The following is a 24,596-nucleotide window of genomic DNA, read 5'->3' on the forward strand; positions in this document are numbered from 1 at the left end:
TTGAAAATCCACCATGTATTAATACTTTAAGCAGAAATGTATTACATGAATAGTAAAAGAGTGTAGTAATATGTCATAACCTCTGTCAGTAATTTTTACAAAGCTTATATGAACTCTGTCTTTATGTCTGGTAAAATGTGTGTACACGTTATTTCTCCAACACCCATTCTCGGATCAAGCTAAAACTTCGCACAATACATGAATCAATAAAACAAAAAGTAACAAATTAAACAATTAATTACTGGTGATTCATTATTTTGTTTAATAGCAACAAGGGAAACTAATACTTCAGTATTCACAGATATGGCTAAGTTTGTTGGGTATAGTCCCCTTAAATAATTGTTGCCGCTATTTCTCCCTCACGCATTCTCCGATGAAGTTGAGACTTTAAATAATTATTTATTGTACCTAAGAAAACATGAATCAATAAACAAAATACTAATTTAGTCAATTAATTTTTGTAATTAATTTTTTGTTGATATCGAATAATAGAAATAACTTGTACAGTATTGGTAGATAAGGTAGATTGGTTTTAAGGACGGAGTTCTCACCCCGACAGATTAGCTTTCTTTAAAAAAAAAGGTTTTTGTATATTTTGCTTACTTATTCCCCTGAACAGTATCTGATCTATAAATATATTCTGAGTAGATTTCGCGTGAAGTGGTGTTAAGGTCCTTCTCTCCTTGATTCTGAACACTGCTGAAGGAGGGGAGGCGGGTCTGCACAGTTTTAGAACTGCGATGCCATCATTAGCAACGCGCTAGCATTTAGCAATCTTAGCAGATCTCTTTCAAGTGGACACTTTCATCCCTACTTAACAAAATAATTTGATTTGATAGCCTGGAATTTTAGAATCAATTTTTACATGCATCATAACATTTACAATGAAAAGAAAATATTATTACTATTAAAATATTGTTACTTTTATTGCGATGAAGGGGCGGAGTGGGTGTCAGAATCGGCCCGGGCATTTCTATACCATCAGGCCTACACATTGTATATAATATGATGGGAATTTTAGGCCTAGTCCCCAAAGTCATTAGCCTATGTTCAGTTTGATAACATAACAACTGTACGCCCGCATACAAACACCTTCAAAATCTTAATAAGAAATGTAGGTGTTTTTTTTTATGCTTTTAATGGCTAAGTGTGTAGTCCCTAAAAAAGATGAAACCTACTAGTAGCACTGTCTACGGATGTAAACTATTACATTATGTCAGAAAATGTGTTACATTAAATTAGTATTACACTGTAGAATATGCAGAAGTTTTTTTTTTTAAACACGACGTTCAGGTGGTCACTTTTATAAGACAATATTATAAGACCTTTAACAATTTAATACGTGTCATTGTGGCATTCATGCGGCCCTTTCGGTCTCCCAACCCGCCCATTTGTGTACCGGCCCACTGCGTATTTGCCCGAATGCCCATATAGCCAAAACCAGTCCACCCCTGTTACCATATCTGTCATTTTGTCAACTTTGATGTCTTGTATTTAGACATCTGTGACGCAATATGGCCGTACACATAATGCCATAATCATTTCGTGAATTTGCTTCATTTGGACGCGAACAAAAAAAAATAATTACGTTCACTCGCGGTGTCAAATCAAAGTATGTGCTTGGGCTAAAGAGAGAGGTCACTCTAACACAACCAGGTTAACAATTAGTTGCCCCTGGCACGTGTCAGCAAAACTTTTAATGGCCTGGGAACAGCTCTAAATAACAGAGAGGAAGAGACACGACCGTGATAGGTCGTAATAACATCAGTCGACCAACCTGGACCAGAGAAATAGCGGTCCCGTGTCCATCACATAGCACAGCCGCACGCAAGCAAATAGGCACGAACAAAATATATTATAAGACAATATCTTGACAAATTAAAATTGTATCTTCACAGATATTAGAAAAAACTTGTTAGATCCAGAATCAACAACAGTCAATATATTTGTAATTGAATAACATCTTTCGTAACGTTTGACAATTATTTTGTTCCTTTCACAGAAGAACATCCACTGGTTCCTATTGCTGTTCATCGATTGTAATTTCTTGGTCAGTTTTGCATATTTCTTCCTAGGACGTTCTTCTATGCCACAATTTCTAACTTTAATGTTTTAACAGGAATTCTTTTTTAAAGCGTATGTAGGCGATATGACTCGGCTCCAGTGTAGAGCTAAGTCAGTGTTTATGAAATTAAATTAAATCTTATCTCACGGTTAATAATGACGCGTCCATATTGAAGAAAGAGCGATTGACAAATAAAGATCAAGTGGAAAGTAAATTATCAGCGGCATGATCATGAGTATTCTAATCGTACTTCTATCTCTCAAAAGATGTCCACTTCTTCCGCCACACCTTGACCTTTGACCATTACGTCATGCGGTACGCGCAAGATAATATTGACATCCCTTACATCAAATAGAAACAATAGAACTAAATACAACCCCCGCTTTACAATATATCAACTTATTTTTACATATATTATTTCATTTCTCAACAAGTACGAAGAGAATCGGGGGAATACTATAAACATGTCAAAAATATCAAAGAGCATTCCAAAAAACACATATTTATATAGTGGACGAAATGAGTGCTTATGAAAGGCTTAACAGCTAAGTTACACAATGACTAAGAAAAAATATTTAATTGGGAATGAAATGACCGGGGATGAAGTAACCAAAGATGAAATGATCGGGTATGAAATCACCAAAGATGAAATGACCGGGGATAAAGTAACCAAAGATGAAATGATCGGGTATGAAATCACCAAAGATGAAATGACCGGGGATAAAGTAACCAAAGATGAAATGATCGGGTATGAAATCACCAGAGATGAAATGACCGGGGATGAAGTGACCAAAGATGAAATGATCGGGTATGAAATCACCAAAGATGAAATGACCGGGGATGAAGTGACCAAAGATGAAATGATCGGGTATGAAATCACCAAAGATGAAATGACCGGGGATGAAGTGTCCAAAGATGAAATGATCGGGTATGAAATCACCAAAGATGAAATGACCGGGGATGAAGTGACCAAAGATGAAATGATCGGGTATGAAATCACCAAAGATGAAATGACCGGGGATGAAGTGACCAAAGATGAAATGAGCGGGGATGAATTGACCGGTCACCCTTTTTATGTGTATTGTTTCAAAACTGGTGTCTATATGTGGTGAAAAAAACAACAATCATTACTCTCTAGTTTACAAACAAAACTTTTCAGTTTCACAAGACAAGACAAAAAGTTATAGCAGTTATACCAAAACTATAAAAGCTGCTACATATCATGGCATTGGATTTTCAATACATTTTCTATTTTTTGAGATAGAAAAGTGACGGACGGACAGACAGACTACACTAAACTAATAGCGCAAGGGTTTGCCCCTAAAGGAGCATAATAGAATTTTTTTAACAATGTAAATATAAGATATTTTGTTCCTTGAAACCAACGACCACATTCACGTCAGCGAGTCTAAAGAAAACGTGCACATGAAGTTTAGCGTCCCAAACCCTTTCGTTTCAGTTCAACCTTGAGACAAAATAATCTTTCGCCCTCCCCGCCCAACTGTATCTGTGTTGTAATTCACATTCAATTTTTCTTTGCGGGAGAAGGGAGGGGTGAATGAATAAAATGCTTTATATAGCATCACCCCCCCCCTCCGCCTTTTCATATCTTTTTTTTTTATGATTTTTCTTGGGAGGTGTGAGGGGGGACACACTATAAGAAATTGTCCAATTCTCATTAGTAGTATGTAAAATGTTTAACTATTTGTGTCATTTCTCCACAAAAATACGACTGCCCTCGCCCTTCCAAAGATTAACTCTGGGATGCGATTGCATCTACCCCCCCCCCTTTTTACTCTTTTTATTTACGGTAGAGAAATAAAAGGGGAGGGGGTGAGTAGAATCTCATTTTACAAAGCTTTATATCCACTCACTTCATCTGTCTAATACAAATTGTGTACATGTTAATTCTCCCACTTCCCATTCTTGGATCTAGTTCAAACGTTACAATCTAACAAAACATGAACCAATCAAAAATTAACTATATATTTATTAATTAGAGTAATTTGTAATTTTTGTTTCAAATAGAAAGGAAATTAATATTACAGTATAAATATGGCTGTAAATTTGCAGTTCATTCCCTTATATAAGCCCAAAAGAATCGATCTTCCCCTATCCTCTTGGAGAATAGTATATGGCAGCACTGGGTGAAATATTTTGAAATGAGAGAAAAGTATATAATATAAATATAATCTAAATTGTGAAATAAAGAAACTCTTGAGTCGACAACAATACTGGACTGGTTTGAACACAGCACAATAACTATCGAGATTTTTTTAAAAAATGTAGTGTTATCTATTCGTGCATTAGCCCACAGGACAGTGTCCCTTTGTAAGATAGAAGAGTCTAGAAGTATCTAGCAGTGATTGGTTACAAGCAGTGTGTCGTGTCGCGGTGTGCCTTCGACCGTGACTAAACGACCTGAACTGAGTGGATTAGTTCTCTTGGCATCATTTAAGTTTAAAAATATAGTCTACGTAAGCAGTGTCCAATGGTAGGAACAGTCAAGTTGGTCTCGCTTCCATTACTAAGTAATTACCCAGTCCTTACACTAATGTTATCACTAACCCCAACCAAGTGCTTAGAAAAAAAAGATAATGTCATCTGATACCAAGTGATTCAGATAGACCAGACGTTTTGTTCCAATGATTTAATTTGGTTACCCGCAACTTTCTTTTCATGTGATATCATGCATTAAGAAATTCACGCGATGTAAATGAAAAGTTTTGAAACAGAGAATTTAAAAATGCGTTTCTGAGAAGATGCGAGACACACACACACACATATATATACATATACATATATGTATATATACATATATACATGTATATATATATATATATATATATATATATATATATATATATATATATATATATATATATATATATATATATATATATATATATATATATACTTTAAGTAGAAAGTAAAGCGCGTGTATGTCCCGCATAGAAATCAAAACCGTTTGACCAATCTTAATAAAAATTGGCACAAATGTTCCTTGGGTACTAACTGGAACCGTAACGTGTGTGTTTTAGACCTAAACAAACTATTTCATGAATCTAGGCCATGTTTACCATGTTTAGATCGAAAGGATCTAGATCTAATTTTTAACACTTTGCACAAAACAGTACAACTCTCCCACACGTTTTTTCCCTAAAGCAAAGAGAAGATGGTTATGAGTACCTGAGATGAACTCCAATTGATGGCAAGGCTGGAAGAATCAGTCCTCCGAAAGCCTTGGCGAGAAACTCTGCTGTTAGGCGTAGTGCCTTTAAGCTCCCATACAGGTCAAGTGACTCTGCAGGTTATGAGTACCAACAATAAGCAATGAAACAGAGTACGCGTTGGATACATTTATATCAAATTGGACATCTAATAACCTAGATTTCTGTTTGCGGTTACCGGATACTGAGTTGGCTGCTTGTTAGATATATCGAAATCGCATATATATATATATATATATATATCGACCCAGTTTTTTTTTTTTGGTATGCAGTCACGCTCTGTAGAATACTTTCCTTTTTAAACCCCTCACCTGTAACAAAGTATTCTTAATAGGTGTGTGCGGGGGGGGGGCTTAACGCTACATAAAAATCACTAGTGTTGACACCGATTGCAATCATTCACTTGTGCTCATCTAATGACCAGGGAATGTTTGTAAAAAAAAATAGTATTACCGGTATTATTATTTTACAAATTATCATTTTAATGATCTCAGCCCAAGGCAACGTTGTTGTTTTTTTTACTTTTTATCCATTTGTTCCCTTATTTGACTTTTTTGCTTGTACTCTAATCCTGTCGATTGAGTTACATGTTGACAAAATAAACTACGACCGAATTAACATGTTTAGTCACCCGTGACGATAAGGGAATGGTAAGACACCAAGGATTTTTCCATTCCTCTACAATCCTTCTATTCTTGGTTGTTTGACACCAATACAATGTTTTGAAAAAAAAACAAACAATTCGCTAGATCAGTGCTGCCCAGCCTACATTTCTGGTCGAGTTCAAAGGAACTGAGTCTCTGCTGGTTCATAAAGCTCCCAAGTTTTGATGGACCGGATAAAGCCCGCTTGCCGTAGTTTGGACAACTTTGTGTTATATGAACGGAATAAGCAAGTTAGGCTTTAACTCAGTTGTCAATTTGTAAATGTAAGAATTGAGTCATGGACTCTTGAAACTCTAGAACAACGAAAGCAATTCTTACGTCTGGGAGAGTTCTAAGCAGATGCAAAATAAAAGATTTCACCCTGTTACTGGTGGCTGGTATACCAAGAAACTCGGGACTAAAGGCGAGGCAGAAGGCCGAGCACACCGGGGAAACTCCCTCATATTGATTATATAATATGTACCACAGCTACTGTGCGAGTGTGCGCCATAAAGCTGCCCCTTGGGAAACGGCGTGTGGATCATAACATATTTTTTTTGTGGCACTCTTGCAAAAAAAAAGTTATCTTATAAAATACAGACGTTACTTCCAAAAACAAGATGATTACGTCCTATGAGTGTCCCTACTTGACTAGGGACCTCAACGGGAGTCTTTTTTTTTTTGCAACCCTAACCACAATTTCAACCAGGGCTCCACTTTGAGGATGGGTAGCCTAGTCTGAGAAAGCTGCCAATCGTGACATCGTACGTGTTTAACGGCAATAGGAAAAAAATGCATTTTTAGTAGATCTATATATTTTCTCGTGCCACAGTACGCGTATTTATCACGTCCACCGCTAAATGGATGGATAGCTAAATTTAAATCCAGTTCATAACAATTATAAGCTACCATATCTTCTTGACTCTCTAATGTCATGTGACCAGATAAAGCGCCGCCAAACAGGAAAAGCTCCTCACTTAAAAGCAGTAGGAAATAACTGCATGGCATGATTTAATTCAATTTAATCTTAAGCTTTCAAGGAAAATTCACTCAGGTGGAACATGACAAAGTTCTTTTCTAGCCTCGGTTCCATTACTTTAATTACAAGCTTTAAAAAAAAAATAGATGTCTTACTAGAGGTAAACGTCATTTCACATTTCACACTAGTGTTTTACTTCAGAGCTGGGGTTTTTCTTTCCTGTCAGGAAGCAAATACCTTTATTTACCTGGTTCTAAATGGGCCAGTTGAAGATCTGGGTGACAGTTCAAACAGGGGGAAACAATTACAAACTTGTTTGTTTGTTTTTTACTATAATATTGGGCACCGTATATCGCAAAGGAGATAGGAAAATGATTTAGTGTAATGAAGAATACACATTTAAAAAAAAAAGATAAAATCCCTATTCTAGTAGCCATAATCACTTTTAACAGTATCCCAAATCTGTTGACTTACACGCTCTGCTCCCACTTGTTAACTTAATTGATGCACTTGAGAACAATAAATAACGCCAGAATCATGAGTGAATTTATTTACACACTTTGGTTAACACACAGGACGCATAACATTACAATAGTAGCTCCCTCTTCAAGAGGAATTATTCATAATATTCTTATAAACAGTGTCAACAGCCAAAGTGTCTACTACTGATAACAGAGCGGATGTCCAGGCACCCTGCTCTTCGCAAGACTGGTGATTCTATCTAAACAACTTATTTTCAGAATACAAAGAAATAGAAAAACTGAAATGAGACTACTATTAAATGAGACTATTATTAAATGAGACTTACTATTAAATGAGACTTACTATTAAATGAGACTACTGTTAAATGAGACTACTATTAAATGAGACTACTATTAAATGAGACTTACTATTAGTTGAGACTAATATTAAATGAGGCTTACTATTAAATGAGGCTACTATTAAATGAGACTACTATTAAATGAGACTTACTATTAATTGAGACTAATATTAAATGAGGCTTACTATTAAATGAGACTACTATTAAATGAGACTACTATTAAATGAGACTACTATGAAATGAGCCTACTATTAAATGAGACTACTATTAAATGAGACTACTATCAAATGAGACTACTATTAAATGAGACTACTATTAAAGGAGACTACTATTAAATGAGGTTACTATTAAATGAGACTACTATTAAATGAGACTACTATTAAATGAGACTTACTATTAATTGAGACTACTATTAAAATGAGACTACTATTAATTGAGACTACTATTAAATGAGACTACTATTAAATGAGACTACTATTAAATGAGACTACTTTTAAATGAAACTACTATTAAATGAAACTACTATTAAATAAGGTTACTATTAAATGAAACTACTTTTAAATGAGACTACTATTAAATGAGACTACTATTAATTGAGACTACTATTAAATGAGACTACTTTTAAATGAGACTACTTTTAAATGAGACTACTATTAAATGAGACTACTATTAAATGAGCCTACTATTAAATGAGACTACTATTAAATGAGACTACTATCAAATGAGACTACTATCAAATGAGACTACTATCAAATGAGACTACTATTAAATGAGACTTCTATTAAATGAGACTACTATTAAATGAGACTACTATTAAATGAGACTACTATTAAATGAGACTACTTTTAAATGAGACTACTATTAAATGAGACTTACTATTAAATGAGACTTACTATTAAATGAGACTACTATTAAATGAGACTACTATTAAATGAGACTACTATTAAATGAGACTACTATTAATTGAGACTACTATTAAATGAGACTACTATTAAATGAGACTTACTATTAAATGAGACTTATTATTAAATGAGACTTACTATTAAATGAGACTTACTATTAAATGAGACTACTATTAAATGAGACTACTATTAAATGACTACTATTAAATGAGACTACTATTAAATGAGACTACTATTAAATGAGACTACTATTAAATGAGACTACTTTTAAATGAGACTACTATTAAATGAGACTACTATTAAATGAGACTACTTTTAAATGAGACTACTATTAAATGAGACTACTATTAAATGAGACTACTATTAAATGTGACTACTATTAAATGAGACTACTATTAAATGAGACTACTATTAATTGAGACTACTATTAATTGAGACTACTAAAGTGGGGACTGAGTGGTAGAGCGCATGGCTTACTAACCGAGGGACTGGGATTTTGAGTTTCGGGATTTTTAGGACGCTCCTGAGTCCACCCAGCTCTAACGGATAGGCCTACCTGACATTTGTTGGGAAAGTAATGGCGGTTGGCAACACGACACCTTTGCGAGCCGTACGCCATAGAAACTGCCCTATAGCTCGCAGTGTCTGATAGGGATACCTTAATGTTATAGTTGCATAAGTCTCTCTCTCTCTCTTTCTCTCTCTCTCTCTCTCTCTCTCTTTCTCTCTCTCTCTCTCTCTCTCTCTCTCTCTCCATGAATTGAAACGAAACATCGACCTGAAGGTTGAAGCTAATGCAAAACGGTTTGAGTCACGTCTTGAAAGTTCTCAATTCAAAGTCGTGGGCAACTGGGGGGCGTTGAACAAGGCGAATCTAATTAAAATTAGCCCAAATCCACATTCGACATTTAATTAGCTTCATTAAAATACCAACCTAGTAAGACTTTGGTTTAAACACGTCTTCGCTATTTTGAAGAGACAAAAAAAAAAAAGGTCGCGACAAATAGAGCAACTAGTTTCTATGGTCTAGTGCTTTTAAAATGTTTTATTTTATGTCTTTGCAGCCGAATCTCCTTCTGAAATATTGCTTTAGTTTTCACGTTCAACTAGTATTGGAAGAATTCACTAGTTGCAGGTCTAGCCTTGATTACAAAGTTCTTTTTCCATTCAGCTAAATGAGATAACATGGGGAACTAAAAAGAAATATGTGTCGGACTTCTATAAATGTGACAGTGGACGATGCTGTCTAATGCTCTAACTAACTTTGTAAAATAAAACAATTCAAGCAAAGCTCTAATATAACAACTTTAAAAGCATCAATATTTGTATGCAATATAAAATCGATCTCACAGCCATCGGCAATAGTTACAAAAGCTCCACAATCATAGCTATCAGAGACGAAGCAGAGAATGACATAGCTATCAGAGACGAAGCAGAGAATGACATAGCTATCAGAGATGAAGCAGAGAATGACATAGCTATCAGAGACGAAGCAGAGAATGACATAGCTATCAGAGACGAAGCAGACAATGACATAGCTATCAGAGACGAAGCAGACAATGACATAGCTATCAGAGACGAAGCAGACAATGACATAGCTATCAGAGACGAAGCAGACAATGACATAGCTATCAGAGACGAAGCAGACAATGACATAGCTATCAGAGACGAAGCAGACAATGACATAGCTATCAGAGACGAAGCAGACAATGACATAGCTATCAGAGACGAAGCAGACAATGACATAGCTATCAGAGACGAAGCAGAGAATGACATAGCTATCAAAGACGAAGCAGACAATGACATAGCTATCAGAGACGAAGCAGACAATGACATAGCTATCAGAGACGAAGCAGACAATGACATAGCTATCAGAGACGAAGCAGACAATGACATAGCTATCAGAGACGAAGCAGACAATGACATAGCTATCAGAGACGAAGCAGACAATGACATAGCTATCAGAGACGAAGCAGACAATGACATAGCTATCAGAGACGAAGCAGACAATGACATAGCTATCAGAGACGAAGCAGACAATGACATAGCTATCAGAGACGAAGCAGAGAATGACATAGCTATCAGAGACGAAGCAGACAATGACATAGCTATCAGAGACGAAGCAGACAATGACATAGCTATCAGAGACGAAGCAGAGAATGACATAGCTATCAGAGACGAAGCAGACAATGACATAGCTATCAGAGACAAAGCAGACAATGACATAGCTATCAGAGACGAAGCAGACAATGACATAGCTATCAGAGACGAAGCAGACAATGACATAGCTATCAGAGACGAAGCAGAAAATGACATAGCTATCAGAGACAAAGCAGACAATGACATAGCTATCAGAGACGAAGCAGACAATGACATAGCTAATTGGACAGTGTTAGACATTCGTTCTTATGTCCTTCATTTCCAAACCGGGTCTAGAACATTAGGTCGAAGTGACCTTACTCCGATGAGTTTCCAAATAGCAAAGAGAAGAGCGGGTAAAATGTAGTTTCAATTCTATATTGGGAACAGCCCTGCCTGATATGCGCTACGAACTATTGTCATGGTAGTCGCGAGTTCGAGCCTTGCCCTAACCTCCTCCCTTACTCTTATATATAAAATAACGAAACGAGTTTCTTGTTGATTTGTTATAACCAGGGACGGATTTTATGATTTCAGGGAGGGCAGGCAGGTCTACAGACTCCACACTCCACAAGAAAGGGACCTCCACTAACGAGATTTTCGAATTTTGACGGGCCAGAAAGTTTTTCCCCCTTTTTTCGCATTTTTAAGGCTGGTAAAAAATGTCGTGATTAAGAAGTGTACGCTTGTAGCATGCTTGGAATAAGTACATATAGCTCCGGATTTACAACAGTGCGTCTACTAAGGGCCTTACTCTCCACAAACAAAAAATATACACTTTTTAAACTAAAATATCTCTCTATTAAATAAGGAAGGTGAGATTAAATTTTCAAGAACTCTATTTCATTTTTCTAAAATATAAAATGTTTTTAGATGTAAGTATTTTCATTCATAAGTGGATCTTTATAACATCTTTCGAAAAAAATGTAGGGGCCTCCATAAAAATCCTGCCCAGGGGCCTCGATATACTTAAATCCGGCCCTGACCATGACAAGTGCCTCACGCAGCCAGCACGAGGCAAACTGAGTGAACGATACACAGAGTAAAGTAAAAAGTAAAGTTACTTCTTTCAGACCTTGCGATACACAGAGTCAAGTAAAAAGTAAAATTTCCCCTTTCAGACCTTGCGATACACAGAGTCAAGTAAAAAGTAAAGTTTCCCCTTTCAGACCTTGCGATACACAGAGTCAAGTAAAAAGTAAAATTTCCCCTTTCAGACCTTGCGATACACAGAGTCAAGTAAAAAGTAAAGTTTCCCCTTTCAGACCTTGCGATACACAGAGTCAAGTAAAAAGTAAAGTTTCCCCTTTCAGACCTTGAGATACACAGAGTCAAGTAAAAAGTAAAGCTTCCCCTTTATGACCATGCGATACACAGAGGCATACAATTAAAACAAAAAATACGCTTGGGCCATGGCCGGATTCGGGGGTCTAGGAACTCTGAGAAAACGATGGTTATTTTCCTAAAAAAAAAGAAAAGAAACTTTTTTTCTCGTGCAGTCTTTCAAAAAAGTATTGCCAACACTAAATTATTTCAACAAAGGTTGTAGTAATTGCAAAACATTTTACAACTTTTTTTTAGATGGTTTCTCTATCTTACTTCAGAGGCGTAGGCAGCGTAGCTAGCAATGTGCTTGTGGTGGGTGCTGCACATGGAATCAAAAACCCTAGCTACGCCACTGTATTACATGGTTGTGAAAGATAGACAATGAAATCTGAGGAAATATTCGAGGGTTTGAAAGCAAATAATAAGGAGCAGTGGCGCCTGCAGGTTGTACACGGCCCGGGTATGCTATTTGCCTCAACGTGGCACCCGGGTGGAAACGATTACTTGAGGAAGTAATTAGGCTAAATGAATAGCAAAACAAAACTCCTGTGGGAGTGTCCAAGGAAATGCGAGAGCTTTCCCATTGCACGGTGCGGAGTTGAAAGAGAGCTTCCACGTCCCTGTCGATAATCCATGCGCCGTTATGGATCGTTACACTAATAGCGAGTCATGCACGGTTAGCTTGGTACTACATAGGAAAATGGCAGTTTTCCCGGTGTACTCGGCCTTCGGCCATGCATTCTAGTCCATGCGCCCGGAGTGCCAGATACACTGGAAATAGCAATGCTTTACATAGGCATTGACTTGGATCTCTTCCAGACAGAACGGTTGCTCAATCAGACTTACACGCCTAAAGCTCGAAGAGCCTCGGCTCAGCTCTTTTGACAATCAAACGGTTGTACACGGCACATGACGCGGTGCTTTCCGGCCCCTAACTAAAAACATCTGCCCACCACGCATAAGGAAGCTGCAAAAAATCAGTTCCATTGTACTCTTCCCTTTTCTTTATTTTGTTAATGAGGCACGTGGAATTTATTTGTCCCCAAGGACGACAAAGATTCGGGCGCAACTGTTTTTCAAGATCTGGGTGTATGATTCCAGAGGAGAAACTCATCTCTTTTGTTAGGGTTACGTTCTAAATCTATAGAATAGCAGACAACAGGAAGATCCGTTCCATAGTTTAAAGCTTGATTTTGATATGAACGCGATAGTATTGTAATAACTCTAGTGCAAGCAACTCAACGAAAGGGAGATCTCTCAGATGATGATATTTAACGGGACAATGAAAAAAACAAATACGACAGACCCTCTTCAGCTCAGAGCGTCTACTCAGCTACCATACTTATGGCGAAAGTAAAAGTCTTTCTAAACAATTCATCTATGTCCAGCGTTGAATTGTGCGCTAGTGCGCGCCATAAACGCCATGCAGGGGAAGTCATAACAGTATCAATCATTTCAAATAGTAAGTTTCACAAGTGACCACTGTCCACATTCCTAAAAGTGATGAAACGCCTTGACCTAAACACAATCTATCAAAGAGCGAATGTTTTTCCTATCTTCAATCGATATCTGAACTTGGTTTATATTTACAGAGGCGCCAATTGTCTCACAAATAGAATGGCTACAATCATTCGTCTTGACTGCAACGTTAATATTTGGAGAGAAAAAAAAAAAGAGAGAAAGCGTGAATTGTTGTTAACAGGGGGTGGTTGGGCGGGCCAGTATAAGTAAAATAATAGGAAGTGATAGAGAGGGAATGGATAGAGTGACTTTAGACCACGGTATCTGCAATCCACATAAACAGATAAGTACTCATCAATTTGATGTCCCGAAACATGGCCAGGTTTTCGAAAAAAAAAATTCCTTTGTAGTTGTTATTCAATTATTCAGCATGGATTAAATTGATTTTTGAACAAATATCAGCAGCTCTATTACACTTGTCTGTCGCTCCCTTCTTCCGTCCATTCGTCCATTAATCTATCTATCTATCTATCTATCTATCTATCTATCTAATCTAATCTAATCTATCTATCTATCTATCTATCTATCTATCTATCTATCTATCTATCTGTCTGTCTGTCTGTCTGTCTGTATGTCTGTCTGTCTATTTATACTGATATAAATATATATAAAATTAATCTCTTATTTGTCATTGATCTCGAACGAAATTAAGTTTGACGTATCGAATACCTCCATTGTCGAACACATTTTTTAAGACAAGCTTTGGATATAAAGAGTTTTCATCGTAATAATAATAATAATAATGATAATAATAATAATATTCATTGTCCATAGCGAAATTGTTACAATTAGTGCAACACACTGACTACACATTTGAACGTATTTTACTTAATTGTGCTTTTCTAATAAAAACAGACCAACATATTTACCTCATAGATGTAAGAAAGACAATTCATTTAATTACTTTTTTAGTTATTTTAATGTGTGGTGGAATGGCCGCTTGGCTAACTATCAAAGAGGCTCGAGTTCAAATCCCGACTCTAGCTGAGGTGTGTTCGCTTCCCCTTTCAGACCTTGCCATCTATGGGTCAGATGGTCTTAAGGTCATCTGTTTCTGTGACCTACGTTTAACGAGAGTGTCATGTGGTCTGCACAACGACCAACCGCCTTTACCTTACTTTCTCCAACTTAAGTCAAGTCATTAGAGCTGGGTCTAACCAGAGGCGCCCTAAAGATCTCAGAATTGAAAATCCCACTCTTTACCAGGATTGGAACCCAGGACCCATCGTTTCAAAAGCCAAGCGCTTAACCACTCAGCCACCGCTCCTCTCTGAGCTCCTTAAGGCAGCACGGATAACTTCTCCCAGTTACAGTCCCCCATGTTCCCAAAAGAGATAGCCCCCATAGTGTACTGATCTGTAAGAAGTGTTATACTAAAGTAGTTTAAACAAAAATTAAATGTATGCAAGTTCAAAATCAAAGTCCGGGCAATTTAAGTGGACATCCTATCTCGATAAGTAACCCCCATTGATCACAAATGTATTTTTGGTACAGAATATTTCATACTAATGATTCATTAACAATGTAATCAATTTTATGAGGAATTTTGTAGACTATTTGTATTTTATTCTTCATTGTTTTTGGCAGGTCAGTTTAAAGTTCAGTTAATTAAAAAAAAATTTGGTGCTTAAATTCATTAATTAAATAACCAAGAATTCAATATCTTTAACCGAGCTGAACGTCAAGGCCTTAAACTATGTTAATTAGTAAAGCATGGGGTGTATATGGTCACTTAATGACTTAGTCTAATTGTCTACTTACCGAGACAGGTAAAGAAACACTGGAAACAAATACTGTACACACATAAAGAAAGTCGACTAACACCGACAGTTGGAACACATTGAGAAAGTCGTTTAGTTAAGTAGGATTCAACTCCAGCACGACACGCCTGCCCCAAGGACTGTAACACTCAAATCTTGTTAGTCAACTAAGTTATCACTGATGCTCATGGAAAACAGAACAATAATACTGCTTCCGTGCATCAGTCAGGGAGAGAGATAGAGACAGAGAAAGTAGGAGAGTGAGAGGGGGGGGAAGATTTCTAGAAAGAGAGAAGGGGGAAAAGTTGGGGGAAACTAACAAGAGAGGAAAGAGAAAGAGAGAGAGAGAGAGAGAGAGAGAGAGACAAATGTAGAGGAAAAGTTGTAGGACGGGGAAAACCACGGTTCCAAATGTTATATATATTTATATCTGTATAGATAGATAGATAGATAGATAGATAGATAGATAGATAGATAGATAGATAGATAGATAGATAGATAGATAGATAGATAGATAGAGACAGACAGACAGACAGACAGACAGATAGAGAAAGAGAGAGAGAGAGAGAGAGGCATACAGACGGATAGATACTTAATAAAATTGTACGTGAAAATAGTTCTACTTTAGGAGATCATTAGACACCGTCTCGGCCATATTAGCTATGAAGGATAAAAAATAAAAAGGAAGAGAGTGACGGGATGCAGGGGAGGGGGGTGAGAGAAAGAACAGTAAAGAAAAAAGCCACTGACGGTTAGATCTGTTCTTCAAGTCAACAGTTGTGAATAAAATGGCAGTAAATTAAAGACAACACTACCCCCCTCCCTTTTTCTTTTTTTTAAATTCTGAGTCGCCGCCCTTGCCTCCTTGAACTTAGTGCATGAAATTAATGATATGCACTGAACATTTATAGGACACATTACACAATCCGCGACGAATCTATGACTGGAGGCTAGCTTTAGTTTCAATGGTTCTCATACTGGGTAGCCTACTCTAGTTCTCTATTAGGCCAACAGTTTTTTAATAAAAAAAAAATTATCAACAAATTTATCACATTAGAATTAGTTGTTGTCAAATTTTTCAACGCTCATTTTAAAAATAATCATAGCTATGGTAGAATAGTAAATCTAATAAATCAACAACAAAACACACCAGAAAACTGAACTGAACTTTAAAGCCTTTATAATTTATGATATTAGAAATAAAATATATCAAAACACATTTTGTTAGAGTACTTCTTCGATTGTGAAGTTCACTACATTACATAACATTCTAAATGATTCTGAAATACCAAACATTGGGAGAAGAGGATGGACATATTCTTTCAGACAAAATTTGAGATCAATTCCATGTTTTTAAATGCTTAGTACTTGTGCTAGGTAGGTTATATTGTTTTATTTGTCTTTGTGCTAAATGACTTCAATAAAGAACATTTTCTCTCTCTCTCTCTCTCTCTCTATCCATCTCTCTCTCTTTCTCTCTATCGATCTATCTATCTATCTATCTATCTATCTATCTATCTTTATCTATCTATCTATCTATCTATCTATCTATATATATATATATATATATATATATATATATATATATATATATATATTTATCAGTATCTATCTATTTATCTATCTATCTAATTTATCCGTCGCCTTTGCCTTTTGAGTCATACTACTGTCATACACAGTTTGAAATTTGTATGCATTCCTCCCCCTCTCTCTGTCTCTTTCTTTCTCTCTATTTCTCTTTCTCTCTCTTCATATATTTTCTCCTAATATCTACACAGCTAACCTTAAAAACTGAAAAGTGTCTGCCAGCTTGCTCCTAGATAGAAGTATCCATGTGTTTGTGTGTGTTCTGAATTAATCGCTCTCGTTAAAACAACCCTTGCCATAGATTTGCAGATGTCAGAGCTCGAAGGACGAACAGTAACCCAAAATAATGCACCTATACATCATGTTGATTAAGTCCCTTGGCAGTCATTTCTCTATCTTCCTTAGACAGTCAAGGGGAGTTTACAATTTTGTGAAGTCAAAACTCAAGAGGGCGTGTTCAGAAACCAACTAAAAAAAAGTCCCCAATCAATGGTTCTCAAGATTTGGTCTCTAGTGACATCTCACAATTTCAGTAAGTCAGTATGATTACTTACGTCAGGGGCGGACTGTATATCAAAACCGGTCTCGCCATTACTATACATTACTGTAAAATCCTGCCTAAATATTGCATAGCAGTCTTATTATGTTATGTCTGATAAGATATAGGAAACTGATTGCATGTAAACGTAGGTAAAGGTATAAGTAACAACTTGTATTGCTACAGGTTACAAGGTTACCAGTCGTTAGGGAAATGTTATTCTTCTGTATATATATATATATATTTATTAAGGCGAGGGCCGATCATCGTGAAAGCGGCCCAATTGGATATCGGCCCAACTGGCATCTGTTTTCATGCCTATATAATATTATAATAAGCCATCAAACGTAAGGCTGAGAGGCAGATACCCCCCCCCTCCCCTCCAAAGGTTCACAAAAGAAATTGGACCATGGCGCACCAAGCATGCTATAAGCATGAGCGATGCGCTATGTAAAAGCAATTTTTAAACAAGCAATAGAAAAAAAGAAAACTTTTTAAAACCAAAGATTATCTAAAGGGAAATAACCGCTAATTAATACATTTATCTTAAAATTAGCTCCCTTTTTGCTGTATAAAACAAAATTAATTAATTACTACTAAATTTTTATCTAATTGGTTAATTTTTGGATTGATTCGTTTATTGTTATCGACTATGAATAATTATGCAAAATTTCAACTTGATCTGAAAATAGAAAGTGGGAGAAAAACGTGTCAAAACGTAATAAGGAACTAAATCCATATATGCCACATTTCTCATTAAAGAGCATTTATTTCCCTTATTTCGAAATCAAACAAAAAAATTAACCACCGAAAATTAATCAACTAATGTTTTGTTTTGTTTTTTACACATGTCTTATCAGGTTCAGTGAATAATTTTGCAAAGTTTTGACTTGCTCTGCGAATAGGAATTGAGAGAAAAAAACATGTTTTAACTTTTTACCAAACAGACAGACAGATTGAGTAGATATAAGCTTTGTAACTAATTCGCCCCTTGCTTATGTCAATGATCAGCCATGGTAAGATAAGCGAGGATTGAAATATGGTCTTTGTAATTTAAATTTATTTACTTAAAAGTTAATTAAACTAGGGTGGCTCCCTAACCCTCCCTTGCATTGAAATCTAAAATTATTGGGTCAACAGGATAGTGGTTTGTACATCATTTTAGCGGCCAAAAAAAACCTGGCCTCTGCTTTTACTTAGCCCTGTGGTCATGATAAAAGTTTCGAGGATAGTGGCATTATGGGAAACGGCGTTTTCCCTCGTTATACTGAAGAAGAAGATAAATATTATTCACATTTGTCAGGTGAGACAAGTTGCTTATATGAGAACATTATTTATTTGCAGTGAAGAATACAATTTGCTCTCTTTCTCCATCCCTCTCTCTCTCTCTCTCTTATTTTCCTCCTTTTTTGTTTGCTTTTTTCTTTTATTGTTCACTAAGAATCTCCACAACTAACCTTACGAACTGGTGTGTTCATGCTGTGTTGGAGATTATTATATAAAAACAATTTATAACTTATAACAGATTTCCCGTGGCCTCCTGATTTACCAGGAGCTCCTGGAAATCTCCTGAAATTGCAAAATACACGAAAAAGTCCAGGAAATCTCCAGAAATTATTAAAATCTTTTGAAAACTCATACAAATCTCCTGAAATATGCAGACCAAAATTGTCATTTTGGTTTGTCATTCAATATGGAAAAAGCCAATCCTATGCGCGATAAAAAAAAAACGGCATTATGCAATACCCGTAATTGCGGAATTTGGTGAAAGAAGCCTATCGCACCTCAAACTAATGAAGAATTACTTGAGGTCAACAATTCCCGTAGATAGATTGAAACATTTGGTAATTTTGGCTATTAAGCATGATCTAGGTAGGAAATAGAATTATTATGATATACTGTATGACTTCGCTACACGCGAGGCTCGTAAAGTAATTCTGTACGTAGTAAAGAATGAATAAAATGCAAATACGAATTTATTTTCTAATACAAACTTTTAATTTTCATCTATTATCCGCTTCCCTACCCAAACTTGTCCGCGCGAAATCCATTTCGCATGGGGAACCACAATGGTTATGTCCGTCCCTGCTATTTAGTGACGTGTGAATACAGAGTAGATTGCTTGTTCTCCCCCCACCCACCCCTCTTTTTTTTCGCCGCTAAAGTTACGTGGGGTCACTCTAGTCCGATTTGCAGAAATAAAAGAGTGATTTTTCCTTTACTTCTTGGTGTCCAAACTGTTGAGCTATGAAGAGAATTATATATATTGTTACGAATCTCACTATCCAGGCTCTCTGCAAACTGCACCATACACCACCAACTTAAAGAACTTGACAAGTCAGGGCTCCAAAATAACGTAAAGGTTTAATGTCCATAAATAACAGCCAATACTGTACAATTGGCAGCACGTAGAACAGTACAAATAGCTCTGCGATAACAAATATCTCTCCGATAACACCGTTCCGCCGTATCAAGTCTTGCACTGGCCTCTCCGTCTCGTTCCGGGCTTGCACTGGGTTCAACAGTTCGGGACTGACTTCACACACTTGGGCTCGTTGTGTCGGACTCGATCACAGACCAAGATCAAGACGCCGTTCGTCTCAACTGTACTTGACAATACTCCGCACTGAACCGTCGTAATGCTCCGTACAGAACCACACCGTTGAACTGTGCTGTAGTCGACCGTGTTCTGAACTCCTGTCGTGAACCCACTTTCTGAACCGTCTTGACTGCGACACCTCCGCTCTTTATATAGGGTCCCTACTGGCCTTCTAGAACCGGACAGAACGTCGCTCGACCATTCTGGGACGCTCCTGAGCTCTGTTCACGACGCCGATCCTACTCGAACCTTCATGTTGTTAACTCGTCTCGGCCGATCGTCGTAACTCGTCACGGTTGACCGCTCGTCAAGCGCTGGCCTGGAGCGATTTGCGTCGGCTGACTACACACACACCACTACCCCCATCTGTGCCACCACCAGGTTTATAACACTGCCCCCTCCTTAGATCTGTCCGTCCCGGACAGAATCAACATCATGACATTGTCTGTAAAGTTTCATCGCTGCAGGCGGGGGTCGATCAGTGGCAGTTGGCTTGCCTCTTGAGCTTGATGGAGCCATCCATGTTGCAGTCAGCAATGGTCGCTTCCTTCTTCTCCTCCAATTGGCCTTCACCTGGTTGCATGGACGTCGTGCTTTCATCGCCATCCACGTTGAATTCAGAAAACGTTTTCTTCTTCTCCTCCAGTTAGCCTTCATCTGGTTGCATCGATGTCGTTGTCGCATCGTCATCCATGTTGCACTCAACAAAAGTAGCCTTCTTCTTCTCCGCCAGTTGGTCTTCATGTGGCTGCAGTTATTTCTTGGTAGAATCACAATGCACGTTGGACTACGCAAACGCCGCCTTCTTCTTTTCCTCCAGTTGATCGTCCTCTTGTTGCAGTGACGTTGTGGTATCATCGCTCTCTTGTCGTTCGGTACTGAGGACAGCCACTTGACACATGGAGAGGTATAGGATGTAAGGGCAGGGATTACCAAGATTGTTGACCAAAGAGGTGGCTTCATAGGGCTTTGCGAAGAAGGACTGGGATAGGCTTCAAATCCACAGGACAGGGAATTGTGGGACAGGTCATCATCTACAGCCTTGTCTGGAGGGCATGCTTGTGGGGCAGGTTGGTAATACTCCTCGTGCAAAGGTCCCTCGTCTTCGGCTTCAGGCTCCATTCGGCTTTCTTCACCACCATCAGGACCTCTCTCTCTCGTCTCAGTATCGGGACAATCGCCTGTTGGTTTCAGACCTGGTCGATGACTTTCATCGTGCGAATGTCCATCAACTTCAACGTCAAGCTTCCTTGGATTCTCTTCACCACCATCAGGACTTTCATCTCCAGTCTTGGCAGCTGGACCAACGTCTGTTAGGTCCGGACCTGGCTGGTATCTCTCGACTTGCATATGTCTCTCAACGGCTTCGTCAGGTTTCAATGGGTTCTCATGATCACCACCAAGGCTCCTCTCACTGGTTTTATCATCTGGACAAACATCAGTATTGGTGATTCTCTCCTCCACAGCAGGTCTGCGTTGGTTCAAAGCCACTAACTCGGTTTTGATTCCCGAGACAATGACATCTATCTTGGCATCTACCTTGGTGTCCATGGCATCTATCTTGGAATTGATGTTTCCTAGCATTGAGCTCAAGAGTTCCTCCAACTTCTAAGGTTTCTTTGTTTCCACTTGTCTTCAGCCCTCGATCACGTAGCTCTCGCTTCAGTTCTTTCAATTCGAGTTCGTACAGCAGTTTCAGACGAGCCATAGTAGATCCGTTCCTATCCGATACGATCCGATCCCACTTCTGACACCAGTGTTACGAATCTCACTATCCAGGCTCTCTGCAAACTGCACCATACACCACCAACTTAAAGAACTTGACAAGTCAGGGCTCCAAAATAACGTAAAGGTTTAATGTCCATAAATAACAGCCAATACTGTACAATTGGCAGCACGTAGAACAGTACAAATAGCTCTGCGATAACAAATATCTCTCCGATAACACCGTTCCGCCGTATCAAGTCTTGCACTGGCCTCTCCGTCTCGTTCCGGGCTTGCACTGGGTTCAACAGTTCGGGACTGACTTCACACACTTGGGCTCGTTGTGTCGGACTCGATCACAGACCAAGATCAAGACGCCGTTCGTCTCAACTGTACTTGACAATACTCCGCACTGAACCGTCGTAATGCTCCGTACAGAACCACACCGTTGAACTGTGCTGTAGTCGACCGTGTTCTGAACTCCTGTCGTGAACCCACTTTCTGAACCGTCTTGACTGCGACACCTCCGCTCTTTATATAGGGTCCCTACTGGCCTTCTAGAACCGGACAGAACGTCGCTCGACCATTCTGGGACGCTCCTGAGCTCTGTTCACGACGCCGATCCAACTCGAACCTTCATGTTGTTAACTCGTCTCGGCCGATCGTCGTAACTCGTCACGGTTGACCGCTCGTCTAGCGCTGGCCTGGAGCGATTTGCGTCGGCTGACTACACTCACACCACTACCCCCATCTGTGCCACCACCAGGTTTATAACAATATATAGACTTAACATGTAACTATAATGTAACATAATATAACTCCTGAGTTCGCCTTGCTAGGCCGTAGGTCCAAAAACAGTACATGAGAAGTGACAGGCTTGCCAATGCTTCGTGACTACATGTCTGTGTTTCGAATGAATCAAACAAGCTTTGTGTGAACCAGCCAGTGTTTAAAACCTGCAGACAAAGTGTTTTTGTTGAGCACATACCTGTGTGGGGGTGTGTTTGATCGGCTATGAATGGTGACCTAAAAAATTACTACCGAGTGAAATAAACCATTCAACGAAGAGATAATACTTACGTTCGCTGCGGAGCATCAAACAGGGGCGTTCCCTTTTTTTTTTGGAAGGGAATGTTTAATTTATAGATTGTATTAACTGCAATATTGTGCTTATTGTAAAACAATGTCTTCCTCCTCCTCTCTTCTTCTGTATCCCCCCTCCCGCCAACAAAAATAAAATAATTGGGTTTTTGGGTCATTTCAAAGAATGGTCTCGGTGTCCCCAAACCCAGAAACCCCTATCCTCTAAACGTACAGCACGCCACTACATCTGCTGCTGTTTGTAGCTAAACGATAAAAAATACATATGTAGATCTTTGAATAGTGCAGTTCCCATGAGGGCCTTTGAATGGAAAAAAGTTCAAGTGATATTGGTGCTAGCAGAAGTAGACAAGATATGAATAAATTAGGTTCCCGGTCTAGAATCTTCATATTGACGAGATTGTTAAAATAAATCAGCATTGGGGTTCAATTATATACATTTTAACAATTCAAACAGTAACATGAAACTAAAATGCTATTTAACTTTGGTTAAACCAATAATAGAGTATCCGTTCACTGTTTGGGACCCCTTAAGTCAAGAAAACATAGAGAAACTAATAGACCTGTGAGATTAGAGTAGCAGCATTAGTAAAATTACTAAATAGACTTTTCAGGACAGAAGACTAAAAAGGAAAATATCAATATTACATAAAAACACTGAGCCATAGCTTACAAATACAAAAACACAACATAATAAAATACTCACAAATACATAAGATAAAGTTACATTTCCTAATCCATATTCTATGACAAATTCGTACCAGAGATCTCCTATGCAGTATGCCATTAGATCATGGAATTGGTTGCCTGAATCAGCCAGGAAAATCAACTACTTAATCGGGTTTAAGTCTCTAATTACCATGACAACTAACTGTATTCTTTTTTGAAGGTACGTCTGTAATTTATAAAATATGATAAGATAAGATATATATTATTTTAGGTCATTTAAGTTATTGCTAGATATAGACAATAAAGTGGACGCTGGTAGCCTATACATACTGTAATATGCTACCATATAGGGTTATTTGGCACATAGGCACTACACTGACTGAATTGTGCTCAAAATTTTATTGCGGTTATCGTCCTTTGGACATTCGGCACTATTCAGTGGAGTAGGCTAATCAATTATAGGATATTACCTACCATCATAAATATAAATGTATCTCCAACGCGGTTTGTGTTATGTGTAGCTAAAGGTCACTCGTCTAGGTGTGTGATCTTTAGTCCAGCTTACTAATTGAGATTTATATTCAAATAACTCGGCACACTTGAAAATTTGTGGCCTCTAGTCCAGCCACGTGATTCAGATTTTTCTCCAAATAAGCAAACTCTTTGTCCGGTTATCCGTGTAGATGGTGGCTTGAAGTCCATCCCCCCCTTAATTAAGATTTACTACTAAGTATGCCCTAAACAAACCTAGTTCCCTCGTGTGACTTCTAGAGAGTGCTTACATATCAATCAATGAACTCAATGTGATGGACTAAACAAATAAAAGAGGGTGGGTGTTGTTCATCTAGACCTCTGGAAATCTACATGGTTACCCTTGTAGAGGTGTGGCTCTTGTAGTCCAGCCCCCTAATAAAGATTTACTACCAAGTAAACAAACTCAGTTCCCTCGAAAGGTGTGACCTGTAGAGAGTGTCAATACCCTGACATTAAACCTACGTCCATCGTATTAAAC

General features: G+C 37.9%; 1 protein-coding gene across 2 annotated transcripts in view; it reads right to left on the reverse strand.

Moving 5' to 3' along the window:
- The window catches only part of LOC106061188 (uncharacterized), an 89,975-nt gene extending 72,610 nt beyond the window's left edge, over positions 1-17,365 (reverse strand). The window contains exon 1 of one of the 2 annotated variants that reach the window (XM_056008768.1): positions 17,170-17,365. The gene's annotated coding sequence lies outside the window, so the exon portion shown is untranslated. Of the gene's footprint in view, positions 1-15,387; positions 15,619-17,169 lie in introns of those variants that run through there. The other variant, XM_056008767.1, reaches the window with a different exon arrangement.
- Positions 17,366-24,596: the final 7,231 nt, after the last annotated feature.

Source organism: Biomphalaria glabrata, chromosome 13 (genome assembly GCF_947242115.1).
Source record: "Biomphalaria glabrata chromosome 13, xgBioGlab47.1, whole genome shotgun sequence".
In the NCBI taxonomy this organism is placed as follows: Eukaryota; Metazoa; Mollusca; class Gastropoda; family Planorbidae; genus Biomphalaria; species Biomphalaria glabrata.